This window comes from Vicia villosa, linkage group LG4, assembly GCF_029867415.1.
Source record: "Vicia villosa cultivar HV-30 ecotype Madison, WI linkage group LG4, Vvil1.0, whole genome shotgun sequence".
Taxonomy (NCBI): Eukaryota; Viridiplantae; Streptophyta; class Magnoliopsida; order Fabales; family Fabaceae; genus Vicia; species Vicia villosa.
Window position 1 is genome coordinate 43,736,667 of NC_081183.1, and position 9,567 is coordinate 43,746,233.

The 9,567-nt window shown below is 27.3% G+C and overlaps 1 long non-coding RNA gene across 2 annotated transcripts; it reads left to right on the forward strand.

The window, feature by feature from the left end:
- Positions 1 to 221: 221 nt before the first annotated feature.
- LOC131594761 (uncharacterized) lies at positions 222 to 3,619 on the forward strand. 2 transcript variants are annotated; one of them, XR_009281505.1, is made up of 5 exons: positions 222 to 561; positions 766 to 871; positions 2,626 to 3,081; positions 3,165 to 3,253; positions 3,332 to 3,619. It is a non-coding gene; the product is annotated as an uncharacterized LOC131594761 (long non-coding RNA). The 2 variants fall into 2 exon arrangements; XR_009281506.1 differs by having other exon boundaries at positions 2,980 to 3,081.
- Positions 3,620 to 9,567: the final 5,948 nt, after the last annotated feature.

Genomic DNA, 9,567 nt, shown 5'->3' on the forward strand with positions numbered 1-9,567 from the left:
TTATTTGAATTATTTGGACAAGATAGTAGTATCATTACATTTATTTGTTTTTTCTTTTATTTTTTTATCAAAATAAATAGTTTTTTTTAATTATTTAGATTTTCTTAATTTTCACCTACATTTACATCATGAATACATTTTGGTTTTTTTTTTCTTTCATTTATTTTATTAGTCATAATTGGAGTATATATATGTGCATTAATTGATAATGTGGGAGAGAACAAGCTTTGTTTATTCCAGATGCTCTCACTTACTTTCATCCAATAACATTTCTCTTTCACTTTTCCTTCACGTAGGTATCACCTTCTTCCACTTTCTCTCTGGCCAAAAACACAACCTACTTCCACTGGATAACCACTAAAACAACCTCCCTAATTCACCATATCCGATCCGTTAACAAAACTGGATCTACTTCTCATTTCAACACTAACACAAACTCAACAACAACCAACAACCGTGACAACAATATTCTTGTTCTCTCATTTATGCAACTATGAGTTTGACCGATCCGCACCACCATTACCAAGTCGTGATCTGGATCCGTTGCCTTCAAATCTACTGGTACTTTGTTTTTCTCTCAACCATTTTCATGTTGCTTGTGTTGTTTTTGTCGATCCGTTGCCTTCAAAGCTACTGATAATTGTACATATTCCATGTGAGATTAAGAGAATTCTTGTCTTACTTTTTTTCAGATACTATATTAAAACTCTTTGGTCCATTTTTGTCTTATTAAGTAATTTTTTTTTTTTAATTTTATGACTGTAGGACTTAAGTGCTCTACTATTAGAGTATTTGGTCAGTATGAGTCTTTCAAACCCACAATCAAAAGTAAGGTCAAAAAGCATTTCGTCAGAGCTGAAATGGATTAAAGGTGATTTTTACTTCAATTTTAATTTTCAATCTTTTAAACTTTTGGTTTTCTATGGATTAGATTTATAACATCCAACAATTCTTAAAAACCGTTTTCTATAAAATTTAGGAGCAGTATAAATACTGATTTTTATTTATATTTTTTAAATCAAAGATAGTTCACTTAAAATTTATTCAATTAAATGACTTTAACTGAAAACAAAAAGAGAATAAAAAATAAATAGCTTGGAGAGAGAAAAAACAATAGAGAAACAAAATAAATATTATTTTCAAACTACAACATAAAAAAATTAGTGATACTGATGACTGGATCAGAAGAGAGTGAATAAAAGTACTTTTTATTCTAAATTGACTGTCATATTATAATTTAACTAAATTAATATTAAACTTTACATCAAATCTAAATTAATTGTTTGTTTTTCATGTCAAAATATATTTATATTTATCACGTAATTAATTCTTAGTTCTAAAACATAAGATAGAAGCTAAAACTAAAAACTTTTAAAAAAGAAAAAAAATGTTAGCAAGTAAAAATAGAGAGATCAAAATTATATTTTGGCAAGGGGTGAAAGGTTCTGTACCATGATCTTTGTTTTGCTATTTAAATATTAACTAAATAAAAATAAGAAAACTAAAAGATAATTTATAGAATGCCAATTTACCAGCATTTAGAAAAAAATCTAAAAAAACAGGAATAGTAACACCTACTACACTGTATACTACTAATTCATAAATGGAGTACATGAGTTTAATATTATTTAATTTTGTATAGAAAAAAAGTAACAATGATTTTTTTATAGTATTTAATTTTGCATAGAAAAAAAGAGTAACAAGTGACCCGACTTGAGATTTTCTCTTTCTTATCTTTTTATCTTTCACCTTCTTTCTCTTTTCTAATCCATTTTCTTTTCTTTCAACATCTGTGGAAGCTCTCATCTCTTCTACTGTAACTTTCTCCATTCTTTCAATCATATTTTTCTTTCATGTTTTTTGTTTCTTAATTTTTTTCACCCTTTATTCCACTTTATTTCTGGTTTATTGTGATTTGGATTTAACTTTGTAATAAAGAATAATATAATTATTTAATATTTATGAGAAATGAGTAGAAATATAGGATACAAATTACATTTTAAAAGAATTTACAATTTAGAAAAATATTGTTGTGAATTTAAAATTTATGATTTTTTGTTGTTTATAAACATTTATAAATTCTTAAACACCAAAATATGGAACTAGTTAATTGTATGAAAATTGTTGTTAATATATTTTAATTATTGGTTAATAATTTTCTCACATCAAAATATGAAGGAAATTTCAAGTGTTACAAAATTGGGGAATTTTATCTGAAACGTTGGCTAATACATCTCGGAAGTTGGTTAATTAATTTTTAGACATTAAAAATAGAAGTAAATTAAAATGTAAAGAAAATTACATGTGAAATAAAAATAGTTAACGGTATATAAAACAATGGTTAACACTTTTGAAAAATTGGTTAATCAATTTTGAGATATAAAATAGTTAAGTAAACTACAATTAAACCAAAATTGGTTAATTGTGTGTAAAAAATAAATTTGTATAAATTAAAATATGATTAATGTAATTATCTAAGTAATTTGTTCATAAATAATGTAATTGAATTTATTTTATGTTACATGTTGTGTAAAATCTAACACTTTATTATTAATAAACTTATTTATGCAATATCATTTTATTAGTATTAATAAAATCTCTAATAAAGTTATCGTAAAATATTAGGCTTAAATGCACTTTTGGTCCCTGTAAGTTAGCGAATTTTTGATTTTCGTCCCTGTAAGTTAGCGAGTTTTTGATTTTCGTCCCTGTAAGTTATTTTTTTTGGTTTTAGTCCCTATATCTTACTTTTTGCTTGAGGTTTAGTCCCTAAAGCCAAAATTCGCAGGAAAATCTGCAAGTTACCTGCGGATTTTCCTGTGAAATTTCCTGCGGATTTTGATTTTAGGGACTAAAACGAACGCGAAAGTGAAATATAGGGACTAAAACCAAAAAAAATAACTTACAGGGACGAAAATCAAAAACTCGCTAACTTACAGGGACGAAAAGTGCATTTAAGCCAAAATATTATTATTACAGTGGCAAACATGCTTTATCTTGATTCTTCCGCTGGAGTTGGTTTTTCTTACTCCACCAACAGTTCTGACTTCTGACATTTGCTTATTACTCATGAAATGACAGGTAATACACTTTTACTTTAGAAATTTTTATATTATTTTATCTATGCTATAAAATTTGTCATTACTAACTCTTGTGATTTTCAGCGATCAACTTGTTTTCCTTCGGCATTGATTCAACAAATTCCTAGAGTTCAAGACAAATGAGTTCTTCATTGCATGAAAGAGCTATGCAGGTAATATTTGTGTTTAATGATTTTTTATTTTCTTTTTAGATTTTGTTAAATAATGATTCTTTGTTTGACTGTCTTCAGGTCACTTTAAAACTCAGCTTGCACAACTCATCCTAGAAACAAAATTCGAAGTCGCAATCAAAAGCCAGGTTAAAAAGCATTTGGTCAGAGCTGTAATGCAAACGCAAGAGATTAATTTGAAAGTACTAATAACATCTTGTTTCTCTTTCACCATATTTTCTTCTCACCTTCTCTACTATATAAACACCCTCCTCTCCTGTACTTCCATTATTCTAAATTATTATACTCAGTCTAACTCTCCTCCTCTCTACCACTTCTATCTCATAATACATTATATTTTGTTCCAAATATGGCTCTCCCTAGCCTGTTTGTATTCATTTTTATCTTTTTCATAATTTTTTCTTCTATTTATGGAAGTGACAAAATAACAAGGTTGCCTACTTAGTCTAGAGTAAAATTCAACCAGCATGCAGGTTACATCACCATTGATGTAAATCACGGTAGAAAACTCTTCTACTACTTTGTGGATGAAAAAAATCATCCCGCCACAAAACTCATCCTGAGGTTCTGCCTCCACAAAGTAGTAAAAGAGTTTCCTTCAGTGGTTTACATCAATGGTGATGTAACCTACATGTTGGTTGAATTTTACTCTTGGTTGAGTAGATAACCTCGTTATTTTGTCACTTCAACAAGTAGAAGAAAGAAATATTAAAAAGATGAAAATGAATAAAAACAGACTAGGAAATATCATATTTGGAACATAATAGAATGTATTATGAGATGAAAGTGATAGAGAGGGGGGAGTTAAATAGGAGAATAATAGTTTAGAATAATGGAAGTAGAGGAGAAGAGAAATGTTTATATAATAGAGAAGGTGATGAAAAGAAAATGGTGAAAAAGAAACAAAAGAAGATATTATTAGTACTTTCAAATTCATCTCTTGCGTTTGCATTTTGGCTTCGTAATATAATTTCGAGTTTTGGCGTATCTTCTGCGTTTACGTTTCGAATGTGATGACAACTTGTTAATTGTATTTGCTTAGTTTTCGAGCGGTAAAGAATATTGTAAAAATTATACTTTACATGAACTACTGCATCATGTGATGACAGATTTTATTTATGTCATATATTTACTCTCCAATAAGTAGTATATTTTATTAAATCTTTAAAAAGCATGTAGGCTTACTCAAGAATGATGTGGACTCACAAATTCTTTGCTCATTAAGTATTTAATTTTGTGCAATAAGTAATTTCACATGTGTCCCCCACTTAATTTACTTTTTGAAATACAGAAATACATTAGTCCTTTTATTTTTTACTTTTTCAAATACCGAAAGAAGTGTTATTAGTGATTTTAGTAGTTTTTTTTTTCTTGTCCCAAATTAATTTTTCATATAATTTCACGTTTGTTACCCACTTAATTTTCATTTCTCTTTAGAAGTTAGAACTACTATGTGTTTCAAATGGCATATAGGAGTGTAATAATGCAAAACCATTATCTATCTAATAAAGTCATGTATAGTTTTTTCACCTAAATTTTGCAAATGTTTTATTTTTTTTTTAAATATTAAGTATAATATTTTAATTAATAAATTATTTCAAACACTTAATTTATTTTCTTGATTTGAAGATAAAAATATCATAAATTTATATGTAATATTGCCTCTATTACTCAAAATTTCTAACTACGTCCTTGTACCATATTTGCTATGCTTTTTTATGTCTTAATTGAAAACTAGTCGCTAATTATAAAATAATATTTTTCAATTAGTGTTTGCCCCAATTCCATTATACATTATTTAAAAATCTTTAACCAAAAATATTTTTTTTTTAAGTAGTATAACTTTTTCTTGATAAATTGTAACTTACAAAATATATTTGATTGAAACAAAATATGTCTGCCAACTTATAGCAAATTAGTCATGTACCTCAATTTCATTAAAGTATGTAAATAGAGATATTTAATATGTATTTTATTAGGAGATAAATACCATGTATATTTTAAGTAACTCTTAATAATTTCCAAACAAAAAAAAAGTATGGAAGATGTTTCATTGGACCAATAATTAATGTTTGATTTAATGATATCCAAAATGATATTTTCACATCATAAATAATAATTAAACAAAAGAGTTTATAGCAAATTTGCTAAGTGTCAAAATATTACACTCCTTACTATTTTTAAAGTTACTAATAAAAGAAACTTTGCTATAACTAAATTGTTATGATTTTTTTTTTTAATTCTAAAAATTGATTTTTATTCAAAATTTGAATTCTCAATATAATAAACACACATAAAGGGGAATTACTGACTTTTAGTTATTCTCAAATTTATATTTATATCTTAATTATTTTAATTAATTATATAGAATTTATTTTAATATATTTTTAAAAATATTTAATTATAATTATTTTGATTTAAATATATAAATCGTAACATCTCTTTTTAATCAATATTTTTATTAATTTAATAGAATATAATATTTTTGGACTTATTTTTAGACATGTATGCAGATGACAAGAAATTCTTTCAGAGAGTGTAGAAGAGAATTTTACTAATGCTATGGACTCATTTGTATCAAAATTTGTGAATTTAGAAAAATTAAAAGAGTGTACTCAACAATATACTTATGGTGATTATACCTTTTGTAATTTTTTCCTTTGTATGAAAGAATATCGGTTAAAAAAATTTTGTAATATATGGATCATATTTTCATCCTTTTCAAGTTAATACCTATGTATCATTATTGGTGAGCTGTCTCAAATGTTTGATAAAAGTAACCTTGAATCAATATAATTATTATGATTTAGATAATGTAGATTATATCATAGTGAATGAGTTAATATCAAAGTTGTTCATAGACACAGCTTCTAGTCAGACACACCTTCTGGTTAGACACACCTTCTGGTCAATGTGTACCTGAAGTAGCCTCAGCTGAACAGTCATCATCATGAAGACTAATGTTTTATTTTTATAAATGTTTCAATCATTTCCAATAATACAATCAAATCTTTCTTTACAAAAGAGATTATATAATCATTACTTATTAAATAGTTAAATTATTATTTTATATATACTTCTAATAACTTATCCACTTATTTTTATGTTATCATAACTTCATTTGTAAACCGTGAATAATTATAAGGTGATTTTTTTGAATAAGAAATTTTATCCCGTGCCTCGTACGGGTATACACACTAGTTTTTTTTAATAGTACAATGTATACTATTATTTTTAAATACAAGATATTTGTTGACGCAAAATACTATAACACCATAATATTTTTCAACACTTCTTTAAGAGTTGTCGTCATTTTTTTTCTTTTCAATTTTTTATCTCTTTGAGAGAGGTAATTTAGGATTGATTTTGATCCAAAACCACCCTTCCAAATCGTTCTTGTTTTTCTATTAATTAAATAAGTAATTCTCACATATATTTAGTTTTTTTTTATGATTTCGTCTTTTTAATACATCGTTGTTTGTTTTGATTTCCTGTTTTTGTGCAGTATTTTTTGTTTATCCGTCTTTGTGCGGTGTTCATTTGTTTTAGTTTGAAAGATGATTTTCGATCTAATGCGGATCCAATCTACGACTTTGATGTCATTAACGCTACAGATCCAGAGACATGAATATTTCGGATATTTCAATATAGCCATAGTTATTTTTTTGGCATATGTAATTTGCAGTTTTATGCTATTAACATAGATGTTGTGAATTTAGGGTTTAAGGTTTATGGTTTAAGGTTTAGGGTTTACGGTACACCCTTTGGGTTTGCAACACCGTCCAATCAATTTGGGCTTTATCAAGGTAGTACAAGTGTTGTTGAGTGTTACTTTTCAGAAGTTGTATCCCAACCTACTCCCCCACCACCATTTAATACTTTTGAGGGATTGGGTAACTGACTTTACGATTGTCGGTTTCTGGGAAATTATGGTGGCGTTGATGAATTCATTGACAGCGACCACCGGAACAACACACTTACAGTCCCAGCTACACAATCCCAACAAGAACCACGAAGGGGTAGGGCTGGTAGGGTTGGTCCTAGGGTTCACTGCAACGTCAACGACCGCGCTCGACGTGTGATAACAAGACCTTCGTGCGGAACAAATGGTTATCTTGGCGATGGAAGACATTAGGGTTTTTGTTAGGTTTTCCATAATCAGTTGTTTTCGTTGTACCCAAACCCTAACATTAATAAAATTTGTTATTTCCGGTATTTTATATAGACCCTTTATTTCTATTTCTACTACCGGCTGTCAAAACATGTGTTTCTTAATGTTAATATAAAAATTAAATAAAAATTAAATAAAAAATACCCTAAACCTAATGCGCCATTTGGAATGGCATAAACAAAAAAATCCTAGCCTAATGCGCCATTTTATTTGGCGCAAATGCTTGTCCAATTAGGGCAAGCCAAATGAAATGGCGCATACACCTAATATTAACACTATTACGCCTTTTCAATTGGCGCATTCACCTATCCGGTATCTCAAACCTAGACACTTTGGTAAATAATCTCAAAACATGGTTTTTTTGTATTTTTTTTAAAACATGGTTATTTAAATTTTTTTTTGAGTTTGTTTGCAGATTTATGGTTTTTCTTTTTGATGATTTTTAATTTGTATTGCAACAATATACTCTATCAATTGAAATGAACGGATATTAGTTTTTAGTAAAAAAAAAAATACAACCTATTTATTTTTAAAGGGATATTTTTGTCATTTTAATTTTTTTTCATATTGATTAACTTTCTTAAAAAACTGTCTCTCTCGTCCACCATCATAATTCCAAAGAATTCCAAATTCTCTCTACTCTTCTTTTCTTAAGAAAGTTAAAACTAAACTCTAGTAACATAAAATAAATTCAACTAAATTATTTATGAGTAAATTACTTAGATAATTACATTAATCATATTTTAATTTGTAATAATTTTTTACACATAATTAATCAATTTTGTTTTAATTGTAATTTACTTAAGTACTTTATATCTCAACATGGATTAACCAATTTTTGAAAAGTGTTAACCAACATTTTATATAAAATTAATCATTTTTTTACATGTAATTTATATTATATTTTTAATGTTTGAGAATTCTTTAACCAACTCCTAAAATGTATTAACCAATATTTTACATATAATTAACTAATTTTATTTTCATTTTAATTTACTTTAATTTTTAATGTTTGAAATTTAATTAACCAACTTGTGAGATGTATTAGCTAACGTTTCAGATGGAATTAACCAATTTTGTAATACTTGAAATTTCCTTCGCGTTTTTTATGTCAGGAAATTATTAACCAGTATTTGAAATATATTAAGGACTATTTCCGTACAATTAACCAATTTCATAATTTGATGTTTAAGAATTTATAAATGTTCATAAACAACAAGAAATCATAAATTTTAAACTCACAACAATATTTTTGTAAATTTGTATCCTATTTTTATATCCATTTTTGTTAAATAATTATATTATTCTTTATTACAAAGTTATATTTAAATCACAATAAACCAAAAATAAAGTGGAATAAGGGATGAAACCAAATTAAGAAACAAAAAACGTGAAAGAAAATTATGACTGAAAGAATAGAGAAAGTTACAGTAAATGAGATGAAAGCTTCTGGTAGATATTAGAAAAAAAGAAAGTGGATTAGAAGAGAGAAGAAGGTGAAAGATGAAAAGATAAGAGAGAGAAAAATTCAGATCAGGTCTCTAATTACTTTGTCTCAACATCATTCCAAATTTATGAATTCTCAAGCTATTAACAGGGACTTGAATTGGAAATGTCACTTATATGGGAAAATATGAGCATAACATTCCACTTTACTCTTAAGATGTATGTCTATCTAAAAGGTTGACCATGCAAGGGATAAAATTCAAGGAAGATATTTCCCCTAGAGTTTGTTTTACAAAAGAAGACTAGTATATCTTCTTTGACACTGGCTGTTTCAGACACATGTTTGGAGTAAAATAGTCGTGAACTCTATGTATTACTCCATCTTCCGTGTCTATTTGGCAAGAATGCCAAAAGTGGAGACAATTGAAAAAATGGATGGAACAAGTTTTTCTATTCTTGTTATAGTTCTTCTTGCTAAAAGAGATAATGACTAGTGTGATGTATATAAGCCAACTGTGTGACTAAGGTATGAAGACAAGATTCATCAAGGAAGATTTTCTGGTCACTAATAAGGTGAATAAAGACTGACTAGAGAGCTAAGTTCAAAAAATTATTATTATTTGTGTGGTTCCTCAAGCCCCACCTGCTCATCTACATGCTTAATGATCAAAGCAAGATG